The sequence below is a fragment of the Lissotriton vulgaris genome, chromosome 6, assembly GCF_964263255.1.
Source record: "Lissotriton vulgaris chromosome 6, aLisVul1.2, whole genome shotgun sequence".
NCBI classification, from domain to species: Eukaryota; Metazoa; Chordata; class Amphibia; order Caudata; family Salamandridae; genus Lissotriton; species Lissotriton vulgaris.
This window is the reverse complement of record NC_141694.1, coordinates 1,106,559,318-1,106,576,049: the sequence shown is the minus strand read 5'-3', so window position 1 is coordinate 1,106,576,049 and position 16,732 is coordinate 1,106,559,318. Positions and strand designations below refer to the sequence as shown.

The 16,732-nt window shown below is 42.8% G+C and overlaps 1 protein-coding gene across 2 annotated transcripts in view; it reads right to left on the bottom strand.

Moving 5' to 3' along the window:
* The window catches only part of HIVEP2 (HIVEP zinc finger 2), a 509,321-nt gene that overhangs the window by 257,153 nt on the left and 235,436 nt on the right, over positions 1 to 16,732 (bottom strand). The gene's annotated exons all lie outside the window — the stretch shown is intronic.

Genomic DNA, 16,732 nt, shown 5'->3' with positions numbered 1-16,732 from the left:
GTCATTCAAATATACTGGTGGATGACGAGACCGTGAACTTCTAAAAGAGTTGCTAACTTGATTAGTGTTGGCTTGTACTACATTTGGTATCCCAGAATCAAATTGTCTATTAACATTGAGACTATGTGAAGCATCACCATCACCTTCCTCCCTTCTACTCTCTGATTGTACATTGAAGTTTTCTTGTGTTGTAAACATATAACCATTGCTGCACAATTCTTCATCACATGTCTTGTTATACGTATCTGAACCAGGATTTTTTTTATAGAATGCAACCCTGCGATTATTCCACTTCTCCCCATTTTTCAAGACAACATAATGAGGAAAAACTTTCCTAACAACAAATGGTCCTCTAAATTTTGTGAGACCTTTAGAAAACCTACCCGGTTTTACTTTCACAAGATCCCCCACTAAAATGGTTGAACACGGTTCTGTTCTATTCCGAGAAGAAACATCCACCAGTCACCAAATTACCAGCATTGGAATCATAGCAAGGAAAGAACACAATGCTAGAACATTGGTAATGTTCTAGGGTGGTACACTTAGCAATCAATATGAAAGATAGACTACACTAAAGTAAAGAGTTAGAAACCTATTTACAACAAATTTCTCCACGCACGGGCTCTCGTTCCCTCAGTGAGAGCCTAGCTAGGCCAATCAGACCAATGCATGCGCTGCTGTCACAGGATGTGAGCAGCATCTGGATAGGGTGGGGAGTGTGGGAGCCTGTGCTGGCCCAGATCGTCTGGAAGAGGAGCACCAACGCAACCCGCAGATGGAGCGGCAGCGGCAGAAGCAGGTAAGTGTGTTTTCTTTTTTTATTATTTGCTCCCGCGCTGCCCCACCATTTTATTTTGGCAACCGCCGGTGCTGGACAAATCTCCTTATAGATGGTATCTAATCATCAATAAAAGCATGCCAGTAGTATTAATAATCTCCAATGGTCACCTGCAAACACAGGCTTCTTTGAAGATTTCAAGAGATAAAAAAATGTTGAAAGCATATGTTTTGGCATCAAACCTATGGGCTATGTAATGCTGGAACATGGTTTTTCAGGAAATCCATCTGGAGATAATGTGAGAGGGCAAAGCTGCATCAGGGAATGATCATAGCTGAATTGTTAGGCGGGTTATTTTCTATACATAATGTCCAACTTTTCAGAGAACTGAAAATTGGATCCTTGAAAGCAAAACGTGCGATTAGCATCACAGTATGAAAAACATCTGATTACATGTGAACTGAAACATCTGGGATGCTTAGCGAGAGTCCAGGTCTAGGTCACAAATGCTAAATATGACTCTACATAAAAAACAAGTAAAAAAGTGTTAGGGAAGAGTAATCATATTTCAGAATGGCGGGTAACGATTTGCAAATGGCACCTGTTTCTGCTAGCATAACCCTGGTTTATTGTGATGGAAGTTGGATCTCAGTCCAACTGTCTTAGCGGAGAAGAAAATGCCTTACATATTACATTTTTCATCACAGGGCAGACATCTGCTTCAAGCAGCCTTTCTGTGGGTACGATGATCCTCTCCCCAGTGACACCTCTGGGATCTCATGCACAAGATGTGCAAAAATATTGTCCCACTGCTTTGAATGCTGATGAGAAGGCTTGAGTCTCCATTAGGAGTGGGCCAGATGGTGGTGAGGTATTTACCACTCGGGGAAGCACTGACACTGCGGATCAGATATTTACCAAATGCGGCATATACCTCCGATTTTGAGTTTTCACAAGTAAAATGGGGCTTAACATGTTTAACTCGGTGCTTACCAAACCAAATTCAGCATGTATAGGCATATACCGGGTTTTTACCCCTCATGAATTTTGTCAGGTTTGACCTTCCAAAATGTACTGGGGTAAAATTTGTGAAGATTTGGTAACAATGTTGATTCTCAGACCTCTGATATGTGCAATAATAAGAGTTACTGTACATATCAGAATTTAACTTGCAACGCGTGATCAGGACCTTGGTGACTTCATTCGGAGGAATACATACAGTTGGCCCGTCTTGGTCACATTAATTAACTGACTAATTTCTCAGGTGCTTTGGGCATTGAGATCAACTATACTTTGGCTACTTGGATTGCCCTATCAAAAGCACCCACATAAAGCTCAAACCGATGTCAACCACTGCCACCCATGTAGATTAAAAATCTGGTGGCAGTTTTTGAGTACAGAGCAATCTGGTCAGTTTATTTTCAATATAATGCTACCGGAGATTAAAATTGATGGCTACATTTTGTATTTCCAACCAGGAGCTCCCTGTTTTGAAGTATTGGCAAAACTGATGAGGGAACTCAGCCACACAAGTGGCATTTATAGGTGTTCACCGGACAGACACATGTGGGCTCATGCACGCATACACAAATCTGCAAGGACCAGCAGACTTTACCTTCACAACTCTAAGTAGGCAATTGCTGCTGACTACCTTCGAGTTTTGGGCTTTCGAAGTGAGGCTCAAGTGGCATGGATATGGAATAGGGTGCAGTTCCGAATCCTTGCTCGGTAGTTTAGAATCAAAATAATATACATTTGACAGTAGGAATCAGAAAACTCCAAGGGGCCCCTCTCTGACTTTTACCAAAACATGTTTGAAAAGTTGGGGTGTCAAAGGCTTCATTGTCCTTCCATGTAGACACATTGCCTATCTTACTGAGTACAAATCTTGTGATCTGCTGGCAACCGATGTGATGTAACCGACCCAATTACTGACAGTTAAAGGTAATGTGCTTTCTGTTTATATTTTAAAAGCCCAATAATACCGGAATCAACTGCTTTTCTTGATTTAATTTAATAGGATGGATCCAAAACTACAGGCAAGGCTGGTAAAGTACTGGCCTGGTGGTGACCTAACTTCCACCAGACTTGTAATTTTAGGGGGACGACCAGGGATTAATTTGTGTCCACAACTTTCTTCGAAGCCCGCTGCCATTGCTGCCAAATTTCGGGGTTGCCCAATATCACGGCTGCCTAGGCTGGAGGTCAATATCATACCTCTATCATCCACCACCATACAATCCTTGCCCTTTTAACTCCCTCTTCTGGGTTATTTTTCTTCCCTGGTTTCTCCATTCGTCACTGCTTTTTCCGTTCTTCTCTTACTCCTTCTTCCCACTTTTTGTGGCTTCATGCTCTCTTGATCTGGCTCAATGTCTTATTAGTAAAAAATAAGCGCTTGTTCCCAAAACTTAGTGCAAGTGGGTGCCACCTCCAACCACTGGCTTAAATTAAGCACTCGGAATGAAACTCTGAAATGACTTTATTAAGTGAAAAGAGGGACGGGTCCTTGAATGGGCATGATCTGGTCAACAATGGAGGAGGGTGGGGTGGTGGAATGAGAAGGAGCGGGCCTCATAGCCACGCACTGCCCAGGCAGACCCTCCGTCTCAACCACAAAAACAAATATCAGAGGACATCGCTGGGAGTTGTAAAGCCCCTAATGAACATCTTCTGTGCAGAGCCTCCCCACAATGAGCTGGAAGCCTGTTCTCTGTAGGGGTTTCCATCTTACTGTGTGCTTACCATGTGATATTGGCTCTTCATGATTGAGTTACTGTGTACTCAAAAGGCAACTCGCACCCAGAGTCAGTATAAAGACACATTCCCTCGTCTGCAGGCTGCCCCTAGGACTCTTACTAAAACCCAACGGTAGTGATCACAGTGCGCATGCGCTGACCAGGCTGTGTTGACTCTCCGTATTAATTGGCTACTTGGAACGAGGCAACAGACTCTCCTGGGTGGAATAAAACAAAGCAAATTGGGCATCACTGAGAGATGTTTTGCACTCAGGTGACAGTGATACTGACGCGACAAGCATCAGATCATTTATTTGTCATACACTGCGAGCGAAACAGCCTCATTAGGGATCCCCAGCTGGGCTAGCGAAGAGCATCTTTTTCAATTTGCTTCCGGAGGCTGAACCACTGCAACCATGCTCACTGTAGTTTGGAGAGGTGACGCCTGGGTACATCTCACCATTAATGACTCTCCGCGCCACTGTCCAAACAAGTGCCATCGCTCCTATAATGTGGTAAATGTTTGATGAAGGCTGCTTTGAGATTGGGGCTATGGCCCTGTAAATGATATGAATAATCTTTCTTTAACTCACATTCTACACAATGGTCCTCATTACAAGTTAAAAGGAGCAATAACCCCAGGGAGAATACTACATTGCAATAACAGCTGCACGCGGTACACCCCACTGCTTTACAGCCCTTTACTTAAAGGAGGAAGATAACTTAGGTAAAAGGGCCAGGGATCAGGAAATTACATCCAGGAGGGATCTTGCAATTCAGAAACCTGCATGTTTTCTCCGAGTCTGGTTCCAAAACATGTTTGAAAAGTTGGGGTGTCAAAGGCTGGGGTGAAGATTCAGGCCAGCTTCGGTATCTCAAGCCCGGGTACCTCCTGCTCCAATTACCGGCAGACTCGTAATATGGACTTATGTGTGCAATACTCGTGTGCGAATCTTGCTTCCTAAATGAGAGCAAATCTGTCCTGGGAAATGACCAACATCTCAATTTTCCAAGTGTTGGCCCAAAAACCCAGTGCTGATACCAAACCGTATGTAAATAAGGCGATTTATCAAACCTTTGAGCCACCAGCCAAGCCAGTGGTAGCGGTATCCTGCAGTTAATTTGAGCCAGTTCTCAAGGGACAGCTGCTAAGTATTGTTATGAGCAATAACAATGCAACCCTACTTCAGACACACAATGTCATGGGCTCAGCAGGATTGAATTATGAATTCCCTTGTCGGAGAAGCAGGAGCCAGCTATGTTTAGCATCACCAGAGAAGGAGTCCAACCACAGGTCAAACTGAGCGAAAAAGGAGTCCCCTACTGCTGGCAGAGTATCTAAATTGACCAATTCAATTTACAATGATACAGATATATCACCCTATCTAATAAACATCTACACCCCACATAAAACACTGTAAAAAGGTAAATGGAATTAGTCACAACAGATTTCAGGCAGTAAAAGCATAACGATGCACATTTTGACCAAGTAGAACAGATGAACACTGATGTCGAATAACCAAAAATGCCACAAGCCATGGAAGTGGCACCACAACCCTTTTCAAATGGTAACAACAAAGGGTTGACTCCTTGCCTCGCTCTAAGCCCATCAACAGCCTCCTCTTTGAGGCGGATGGGCTCGGAGGAGGGAGGGAATGCGAACTACAGCAAGTAAATATGACTCCTAGCACCCGGTTTACTTCCTGTTTCTGCTGCTGCCTTCATGAAGCCAAAGCCCAGGTTTGTCAAGTGCAGTGCCTAGGTTATCAACGGGAAAGCTAGGGATAGCATCTGTTTCCACATTCTACTTCTAATTGACATTCATATATAGGCGAATCTTTCTTTGGACTCATAAATATGTTGAAGCTGGGATACACTATTTTGTACGAGAGGAAGCGTGAAAGATTTAGGAAATGTACCTGAGAAAATGGATCCTCGTCAAAGGGGTATCCAGAAATAGGAATGAAAAACAGTGGCGGCTGCTATTAATGACAAGTGGTGCGTCGGCGGGCAGGGGCAATTAGAGGGGGGTGCGGGTAAATCTATTAAAAAAAAAAAAAACGTACTTACCTGCCGCTTGTCGTCTCAGTGTTCTTCTGCTCCGGTCCCGACTCCCGATTCCCCAGGGGCTGGTGCACACTGCACAGGCTCCCAGGCACCAATCAAGACGCTGCTCTTATGCTGGTAATACTATTTACCAGCATGAGAATAGCACCGTGATTGGCCTGAGCGGGCTGGTTTAACGCTCGCTCAGGTCCTGGGAGCCTGTGCCTCTGTTCCACCAGGCTATGTAGCACAGCCTGGGAGGAAAAGATCTAAGTGTGCATGTCGGTTTGGCTGTACTTAGTGAGACAAATCGACATGCGCAGATACAGTGCGCAATACTCCTACTCCCCCTGCTGCCATGATGGCCCTGCCCTAATCTTGGCTGGCTCTAGCGCAGTAAAGAAAAAATTAAATAAATGATAATTAAATGGTTCATCGTTTTATTTTTCACGTTTCCCTCTGCTGGTTGTTAGCCGGGGTGAAGTTCCTCAGCCATAACGGAAGAGCCGCCGCTGGTGAACAAGCACTTATCTGAGCAAATTAAGGAATGTCTATCCAACTCACAAAGATCCAAATGGCATTTGCAAAAAAACATGGTTTTAATTTATGGTGAGCTGAAAACATCACCATCACTGGTCAACTGGAATACAATAGAAGCTTCACAAGAGCCAGAGCAGATTGCAGACAATGGAAATTATGCATCTGAAGCGGGGAAAACGCACCAGTGATTGACGCGCCTGATTCAATATTAGTCAGAGTAGCTTTCAAACAGACCAACCATCTGCCCAAGTGATACCAGGACATCTCCTGGTTTCACTACGGACCAGTTTACTCTCCGTAAGCCACTGTGCAATTAAGGAGAAGTATTGATCTCATCCATGGCGCAGTGAACTAACGCATACTGTTGCTATGCACTCTCATGATCCCAGTGTTTCCAACAACAACAGATACTTTGGAAAATCCTTTCTGTGGTAACACACATAGCCAATATTTTCGGTAGCACAACCATACTTGGTTTGCATCTCGATCGAGGAAACTCACTGTAATTGCACTCACCAACATTCTTGAGTGGTTGTAAAATTTAGCAATGGTAAGATTAAGGGAGTCAGAATTTATGAGTTAGTACGTCATCACCCTCAAGCCTTATATGGATTTTTTATAAATGAACAGATTTATTTTTCCAGTTACATACACACTAGTTAGCTGTTTGTTTACTACGTTGTTCAACTTCTTAGTAGTACTTTTATGTTGTATAGGGTCAGGTGAGCTTTATTAGCAGCAAATTTTAATCTTCTGCAAATCCTGATTTAAGCTTCGCCTTTATCATTTATTCATGATCTTCAGGTAAAATTTGCAGATGAACTTATTTCCCAAATAAAGCAGTGCCTGGAAAATGTTCATGTGTAGCTTCACAAACCCTAAGGATGCCCATGCATATTTTAAGAGACAAAATGGATGGATGGACATGCGACCTGCTAAACATCCACACAATTTCAAGAGCAAGATGTTCAATAAAATAAAGCTTGTCTTGATTGCTCCCCAGAATTTGGCTGTAGATGGTTATTTTCCAGGCTGCATGGCTTTTTGACAAATTTACCTCGATTTTCTTTAGTTACTCGATTATTTGTTGGTCAATTGTAGGGTTATCTGTATTTAGACATAACAACTTCAAAGCATGTAGGGAGCCTGGAACTTGGGGATTGTCAATGTCACTTCATGTCCTAAATTTCCTAAATATGTGCTATATTTGAAAAATTCTATCTTGATGAACCTCATATATGCACAGGCTGACTTAGCTTGGTAAACAGTTGAAGACTATGGAGCCAGGGTGTAAAGTCAAGTTGACAAAGGTTTTTTTTAGAAGTGTTACACACCAGAGCAGTGCAGTGCCACATTAACACAACATTTAACTTCCATAATACCAGAGGAGGTTCTGCAGTGCCACAATGACTCAAGAAATGAACAATGCCCTAGGCATGTGGTGAGAGTTGTTTGGCTAATTGTGTAAATTGCAACACTGACTTTACTACAGATTTCCTCTGCCTTGCACTTATGAACATTTCTCACTAGAAGTAAGACTCTGAGAGTGGCCACCGAGTTCTCCAGAGCCTGCTGGGTCCTTGAATTCACTGACACGAATAGATGGATCAACTGATTTTCTAGAACAGTAATAAAGAGAAGAAAGAGAAGAACCTCCATCAGGAACAAAACACTACAGATGAAGAACCACAAACTTTGCAGAAAGACTCTGACATGCAACGATCTTGGTTGTAGGAGGGGCAACAGACCCTTCAACTCCCACCCTACAATACTGCCATAGTTAACACAGGATAGTCAGAGCCCCTAAGACCCAATCCCTCACCGCAAACCAAGCAATTGAAAGAACACTCAAAATTAAAAAGGATAACCAGAAAAACCCAAGAGACACCCCAATTTACAAACCACCACCCAAACCAAAGTGGTCCGGGAAAAATATTCCTATCTAGCAGAGAACCTCCACTGTGTAAACCACCGCTGCAGACCAACACCAGCACAAAGAGTCAACAAGTGAAAGAATTTGTGAGTGCTATGCGGTAGAAATATCAATTCATATAGCAAACAGTACACTGAAGTAATGAATGACACTTTAGATATTGCAATGCTCACCAAAACATTTCATGTGAGTATGCATTAATGTTTCTGAGGATTTGCAGGTAGATGCATTTCACATCCACCTTATGCTAGATATTTTTGTCTGTACCTTTGTGCATATCATTTTACTCCCTCTGCTAATGCACCAGTGACGCGAGGTTGCTATTAGCGTGTTGGGTTTTGCTAATCCCGCACAACGGAAATGTCAGAACCTTTCCGTTGATTTACGCAGTAAGATGTCCTAGATCTCTCCTTTAGCCTTGTGTCCTCTTTTTTCATCCTTTCACAGACTTCCTGGCCCGGTTCACCTTGAATGCCTCGGAGTTGGCTGCGTACGCCTTGCAGAGCGTGGCAAGTCACGGCCGGATTAAAAATAGAATGAATCACCAGACGCAATGTTGCGACAAGGCAAAAGCAAAGCTGTTAATGAACCTGGAGCACTGGAATAAAAGCTTTCGGCAGCACCTTCTCAGAGCCTGGGTAAAAATAAACTCTGTGTGAACTTGCTCCCCGCAGAGCGCCATCTCGCCTTGGCGGGGGGTCACAGTTGGAACACGGAAGTCCATGAGGTGGCTCCACCGGCCTGTCCCTGACCTGAGGCCTACTGTGGGTGCTCGAGGCCTCAGCGCGCGCCTCTGGCCCCCACAGGCTGCCAACAGGCCGCAGTTCGGAATTATTATCACACGTCACGTGATCATCGGTTACACATGGCATTGAAAGATACTCATTTGGACATGGTCATAGGAAGGGGAAAGAACATACATATTTAGGGCAGGTCTGCTGGTCATCTGTTGAGAAGTAGAACCATTAATAAATAATGGTGGTGGGGTGGGGGGCAGAGCAGGGTAGCGGCCAGAAAATAAAAATACCCCACACTTTGAACCCACGCTCTGATGTCACCAAGCAAGTGAGGCCTGTGAGCTGAACATCCCTAGGAGACCTTCGTTGTCTCTTCCATCTAATAATTGATCTATTCATCCCATTAATCTCCCATCCACCTGCAGATGGCCACCGGTTCACCTTTACATTTTCTTATCCATTCATTCTTTCATCCATCATTCAATCTTTTACCATTCCATATCCACTGGCCATGCTGTCCATTTATCCATACAGGAGTCAATCATCTATGCTTGCATCTATCTATACATCCATCATTTGACTTATGCATCCATCAGTAAAGCCTTCGTACATCTATCGACCCTTTTTCCCATTTCCGTTTTCTATTTCTCCATCCTCTCAGATTTCCATTTACTATGCCATCCTTTCACCCACCCATTCTCTCAGATTTCCATTTACTCTGCTATCCATCCATCCGTGCTCTCAGATCCCCGTATACTCTACCATCCTTTCAATCCACCTACCCATCCATCCATCTATCATCAGATATCCACTTACTATGCCATCCTTTTACCCATCCATCCATCCATCCATCCACCAACCACCCATCCACCAATCCATCCATCAATCCTCTCCGATATCAATTTATTCTGCCATCTTTCCATCCATCCATCCTGTCCGATTCCAATTTACGCTGCTATCTTTTCATTCACCCACTTATTTACCCATACTTTTTCCACTCATCCATCCATCCTTTCACCCTTCCACACTTTCACCGACCCATCCAACCTTTCACTCACTCTTCCATTCTTTTACCCGCTCACCCTTTCAATCACACAATTTACACACCCACCCTTCCATTCTTTCATCCAATCATCCTTTCAATCACGCATCCATCTATCCTTTAATCTGCAAATCCTCTCACTCACCCATCCATCCATCCACCCACTCATCCATCCATCCTTTCACCCATTCACCCACACATCCATCCTTTCACCCACCCACATTTCACCCACTCATCCATCCAGCCTTTCGCCCACTCTTCCATCCTATTACCCACTCACCCTTTCAATCGCACATCTATCCTTTACCCACCCACCCTTGCATTCTTTCATCCATCCTTACACTCACTCATCCATCCTTTCATCCGCAAATCCTCTTGCTCGCTCATCCATCCATCCTTCAATCCACCCATCCTTTCACCCACTCATCCACCCATCCTTTCGAAAGTGTCGAGAAAGTTGAATTCATCAATATGCTGGGTGAGTTGTAGCGGGACACATTTCTCAATCGTTTGGGCTAGTAAGGGAAGGTTGGTGATCGGTCTGAGGGTATTGAAGTTATTGGGGTCAGTACCTGTGTCTTTATGTGACTTTTTTTTTATTCTTATAGTCGGTTTCTGATCAATTATATTCTATCCTTTCAAATGTTTGGATATATTCTTTAATATATTTTACTTACTGAAATTGTGTTTATGCTCCACTTTAATAACTCATTGATGTATATCGTAAGTTCATTTGACTCAATAAACCTTTTGAAACCTTACAAAAATGAATAAACTTGGAACACATAAAATTGCCCATTCATGCAGTGGTGTTGGAAGGGTGTCACCAGCCCTAATGCATGGGAAGATGGTAATAAAAGACACATAATAGGGATGAACTTGGCCATTCACACCTCTGTTTTCCGGTGGCACTGGACCTGCTGCATCACCGATAGCTACATCTCTGCATTCATGAAGCCTGAGTGACCGGGAATGAACTAAAAATGATTTGTCACAAAGGGCACGGGAACTCTGAAAGTAGGAGCTGTCCATAACAATGGATGACGCGGTACACAACTTAGCATTCTGCAGTAAGGTTTTGCACTCGGGCAAAATAATAGAGCAAACTATGTTCACACTATGTTTGGAGACACATTTACTCAAATACAGTTTCCCACTTTTCAAATATGCCGGAAGGACGCTGGCTTGAGGCGATAACTAGTTCTTATGTGCAAGGTAAAATTATGGAAGATCAGTTTGCTGCTATTCTACATACAGTTTATCTACGGACCAGAATTTCTTTATTAAAAGCTCAACTCGCACGTAAATCAATTTGTAAGAGTTTACGGGGTCATATCTTAGAATCCGGTTCACAATCAATTGTCTCCATTTTTTTGGGGTAATGGTGCAAAAATCTTCAAGTACTTTGCACTGAAGTATAAAGGTTTGCTGAAGGGCAAAGATAGTTTGCTGTATTATGCAAGCTGGCAAACTGTTGTTTTTCCACCAGTGTCAAGTTAATGTGGCCAATCAGGCCATTTTGAACATGGGAAAAATACAAAACCAACACAAAATGCTTTCATATTTACTAAGTTGGAATTGCATAGTAAATGCATTTTTTGTTCATTCATTTAAAAACTTCAAACCAATTTAAGAAACTGAGGCCACAGTTACTAGGGGAAGCAATAGCCTTTGGGGAAGTAAGGCACTGTAGAGGCATCTGTTTCTTCTGTGCACTGATGTATTCTTGGAATGGAATACACTGAGCTGCTGGGTGCAGTGTGGTTCAAATGGACACTGGTGAACCAGCTCATGCTTCCTCCAGTTACTATGGACCAGAAGGGGTCACCTTGTAATCCTGTCCTGAGCCCAAACAGGAACACACACTCTTCAGGCATCCACGTGCAATCTCTTTTTCTGCACTGCTCTTTGTGGAAAAATACTTTACATAATCAGAGATCTTACAAAAACACAACCCGCATCTTCATCCTGAACACACAAGAGCCTTTCCATGCAAACACACAGACAGGCCTGCCATGTTAGTTCTGATCGCTAGGCCTCGCCCTTTGCATCCCAGCACCCATTCTCTATCTGTCCACAAGCCACAGCCTCGGAACATTGTTTTGAAGCTCTGAAGTTATTTGCATGACATAAAATCGATATACAAGACTGATTATGTAACCATTAACACCACAACTCCTAACTCAGCTACTCCCTTCCGTCAGCCAGCAGCATATGGGTCTTAAGTGCCTGCGTTTGCACTTAGCAGCATTGAACCCAACCATCACCCACAGAGAGCTCTTATAACTTAAAGACCACTCATCCAGCTTACAGACCCCTCTTCCAATGTACCAATCACCCTTTTTGACTTACACATCAATCTTCCAATTTAGCATCAACTTCTCACCTTACTACGTACCTTTCTAAGTTACAGCTCAGTCTTCCAATTTTTAGACCATTCTTCCAGTTTAAAGGCCAGTCTTTCATCTTACAGACCACTCTTCATATTTACAGACCATTTATTTGAATTACGGGTCACTCTTCCAGTTTATAGACAACCCTTCTGTTTATAGGCAATGCTTCCAGGTCTAGGCCACTCTTTCAGTTTACAGACCATTCTCCTAGTTCTTAGGCCACTGTTTCATCCTACAGACCACTTTTCCAGTTTACAGACTCCTCTTTCTGTTTACAGACTGGAGTTTCAGTTTATACGCTACTCTTCAGTTTACAGTGTTCTTCCAGTTTATACACTGCTATTTCTGCCTACAGACCACTCTTCCAGTTTACAGATCACCTAACATAGCATCCTCACCCCTCCTCCTCTGACCTCTAGTTCGCTTCTCCCCTCTACTTCCCCCTCGACTATCGGAAATATTGACCCATTAGAACTTTTATCATGTTGCCTTTATTTTTCGTCTTTAGCATTTAAACTGAGCCCTTATCTACAGGTTGTTCACTTTAAATGAGTTGCTGTATTTGCTTTTGCTCTTCCCAAAGTTATTTTTAATAGGATGACTTCCTTCCTCTAGCATTAGATGAAATTAAATAAAAGGTATTTCTAGAGCACACGCATATTTCAAAAGAGTGCCCCGGTGCTAAATGCAGGGCTACCTACCACAGCGCTGATCATTCCATTAAATTTGTTGAAAGAGACAGGTTTTCAGGGTTTTTTCTTGAAGATGGATAGCTCAAATGAGGTACGAGGATCCAGGGGAACATTATTCCAGGCCATCGAGCCAAGGTAAGAGAAGGATCTGCCACCAGACGTAGCACGGCGGATTTTAGGATTTCTGGCTACATAGACATGAGCTGACCATAAATTCCTGGGAGGGGCATAGGCATAAATCTTTCTCTTCAGGTACAGCACTCCTTTACCATGTAGAGCTTTATGAGCCTGGACCAGAGTTTTAAAAAGAATCGTCCTTTAGATAGGAAGCCAATCAGGCACTTTCAGATGCAGGGTCAAATGGGTTCTTGGAGCGAGGTTGAGAAGAGTACTAGACACCGTATTCTGCACCACTTGAAGTCTATTAAGGAGCTATTTTGGAAGACCCAATTATAGTGCATTATCATAACCAAGTCCGCTTTCTTAGTTTCAACAGACAAAAGATGTAAGAATTTTTTCAACTAACACAAGCAGGAGCCAACAAGTGCCTGAATTTGAGGTTGGAAAGAACAGGTACTGTCAATTTTGAATCCGAAATTCTTTACCGTGCTCAGTTGAGGGCCAGGGGGGCACCCATAAGCCAAAAAGTCCACCAAAAATCATGTGAAGTGTGGCCAAAAATCAAAATCTTCATTCTGTCAGGATTACCTTTTCATTGGCTGATGAACATCCAGTTGAACTCATCAGAAAGGCAGATTTTAATAGCTCCTCCATCAAGCTCTTCACCTTTTTCACATGTGGAAATCAACTGGCTGTTGTTGGAATATGATGTTACCTTCGCCCCCAACGTCTCAGCTAAGAGAGCCAAGGGTGTGAGATAAGGATTGAATAAGGTAGAGTTAAGTGCCGAACCTTGAGGCACTCCAACTGCCAACTCACAGATTGGGGATGAAAACTGAAGAGTCCAAACTTCTGGACTTCTATTATTCAAAAAGGAAGTCAGCCACTTCAGATGTGAAGTGTTGCACTATTTAAGATTGCAAATAAATAAAATAGACCAGAATTCCATCTCACAGACCTCTCTTTTATCTAACGGACTACTCTTGGAGTTTATAGACGGCTCTTTAAGTTTACTGATCATACTTCCATTTCAGCTTTCCCAAATCACTGCATATTTTATCCACTACAAGGCCTCAACCGTTATGCCTGAACTTCACTTTGACTGCAAGGAAACCTGCCTCGCCTTCCAGCTTTTCTGCAGTGTCATTTATGAATGCACTGAAGAGCAGTAGACCGAGAACCGCACTAACATGAGAAACGTCCCTAAAACAGCACTCGTGAAATGCATGACTGGTCGCATGACGCCTGATTCCAACATCTGCATTGGGAAAGAAAGTCACACTATCAGTAAATCATCCTGATGCACCGGTCCACTGGACACAAGAGGATTTGGACTCCTGTGAATGGCTTCCTATGGCTTTTACAAATATGGACAAAGGTGCGTTTGGGAAGTCCTTGTCCGAACAATGCATGTGCTGTGATTTGGCTGTGAAACAAATAAGGCAATCCTGAGCAGAAACCTGCCTGGATTACCCTTATGCTATGAATTTATCAGCTCGGACAGCCACTTCCCATATCAGGCATATATACCTCTTCTTCCACCCGCTTCCAGGCTTGTCAGGGGTTGGTTCTACTCACCATATGTCATCAGAATACCGAGAGCTTAAATTAAATCCCAAAGTTGGGCTTTTGGATTGCTCCCTTGACATCATTACTATTCCTTTTGCACCCTTCAGATGCAAGCGCCATGAAATCAATCCCTTCTTGAGGGATGGATAATGCTGTGTTCAACACAGGAAGCACACAACAGTGCTAACAATTATTATTTTTTTGGGTCTAAATATAGATTCTCATCTGTATGGATCATGAACCAGTCTTTAAAAGCTGAGTTTTTTTTCCTTAAATTATTAAATCAAGAACTGCACAACCGCTTATTGACTTCTTGTCTGCTTTTGCCAGACTCTATTATGACAAGCAGAGGTGTGGCAGGCACCATCTTTTTACTGAAAAACACACTTGCATCACCCCCTTGGCATGATATTCTTGATCTTACTTTCCACTGGAGGAAAGCACAGTTCTAAACTATCGGTGTTGTCCCTAAAACCTTGTCCAGGCGCAGCACCAGTAATCTCAGCTAGATCTCCTAATCCTGCTGGCTGACCTGCCATCGAAAGTCAGCCTCCGTCAAACCCAATCCCACCGAAATTCGCACAACTAAATTCAAACACTTTGGCAGGCAAAGTCTCCACATTTGAGACTATTCCCAACCACCTCTTTGAACCACCTCCAGCTCAAACTTGAAGACACCCTTTAATAATTTCCTCAAGGGCTGAAACAGCAGGTATAGTGCCAGAATAACATAGCCTAAATCTAGTCTGACAAAAATTAGTATTATAAATGTTGTTTACAAAATTATCGCCTGATAGGAGGTAATAATAGAAACTTGACTACTAATATGGAGCAATAATTCAAAACAATATTTAGGCCACTATATTTATGCCAGGCAATATTAGTATCTATATTCTCACCTACAGACTCACCTACACACCAGAGCCATCGGTCCTCAGGCAACTGAAGGGTAAAATAAGTGGCTTGGCCTGAATTACTTCATACTTTGACCTTCCACTGGCCTCAGTACCTATCATCCATTCCACTGCCTAAAATCACTCTGATGGTACAGCTGCCAACCTACCCACACTCATCATAAAAACTTCATATTGACTAAAACTAAAATATCAGCATAACAGTAGCACCATCATCAAGGTATAAAATATTACTTCTTTTATTTTAACATCATTGTTGCTGTTTCGAGAGGTCCTTATCACGGCTGTGGTGAGCCACACAAAGTAGAAAAAGAACAAAAACCTGCTGCATGTCAGGCAATAGGTGTAGAAAAAAAAGGACCGGGCCATAACAGAGTATTGGACCTGGTCCTTTTTGAAGGGATAACCCCAGCATTTTGCCTTCTGTTGATGAACCAGTTTTTGTTGGCATTAGGACTCTGTGTAATTTTGCCCTGCTAACTAGTGCTAAAGTGTTTGTGCTCTCTCCTTTTAGCATGGTAAAATTAGCCTACACTTGACACATTTAATTTACAAGTAAGTGCCTAGTAAATGGTAGTACACGAACCCAGGGCCTGTAAATGAAATGCTACTAGTGGGCCTACATGCACTCATTGTGCCACCCACTTAATGCAGCCTTTTAAAATATGTCTCGGGCCTGCCACTGCAGCCTGTAGTGCAAATTTAAACTTCCATTTTGAGCAGGCAAATAATCCTGTAGCCAGGCTTAAACCTTCCTTTTTAATACTTATAAGTCACCCCTAAGGTAAGCCCTAAAGGCTCATTTGCCCAGGTACATGTCGTACATGAGAGTTTAAGTTTTAAATGCCTTGGCAGTGAAAAACTCTTAGTCGTTTAATACTGTTCTAAGGCCTATCTCTCCCATTGGCTAACACTGGGTTAACTTATTACATTTAATTCGCACTAACTTGGGATTGGAAGCTGGTAGAAATATACTGTTTACACTTAAAATGAATTGTAATTCAAAGCCCTCTTTCATGGTAAAGTCAGATTTTAAGGTAGAATTCTGAAAATGAAACTTTTTAGAAAGTTGGCATTTTCTTGCCTTAACCATTTGTGCCTTCTGTCACTGTTCTGGGTCACGTGACTGTGAATGACTCTGCTTTTGGGATTTGTGTATTGCTTCTAGACAGTAACACAAAGGGTGCTTAGGTGTGGACATGAAAGGCCATCATGATGACCAGAGGTGTT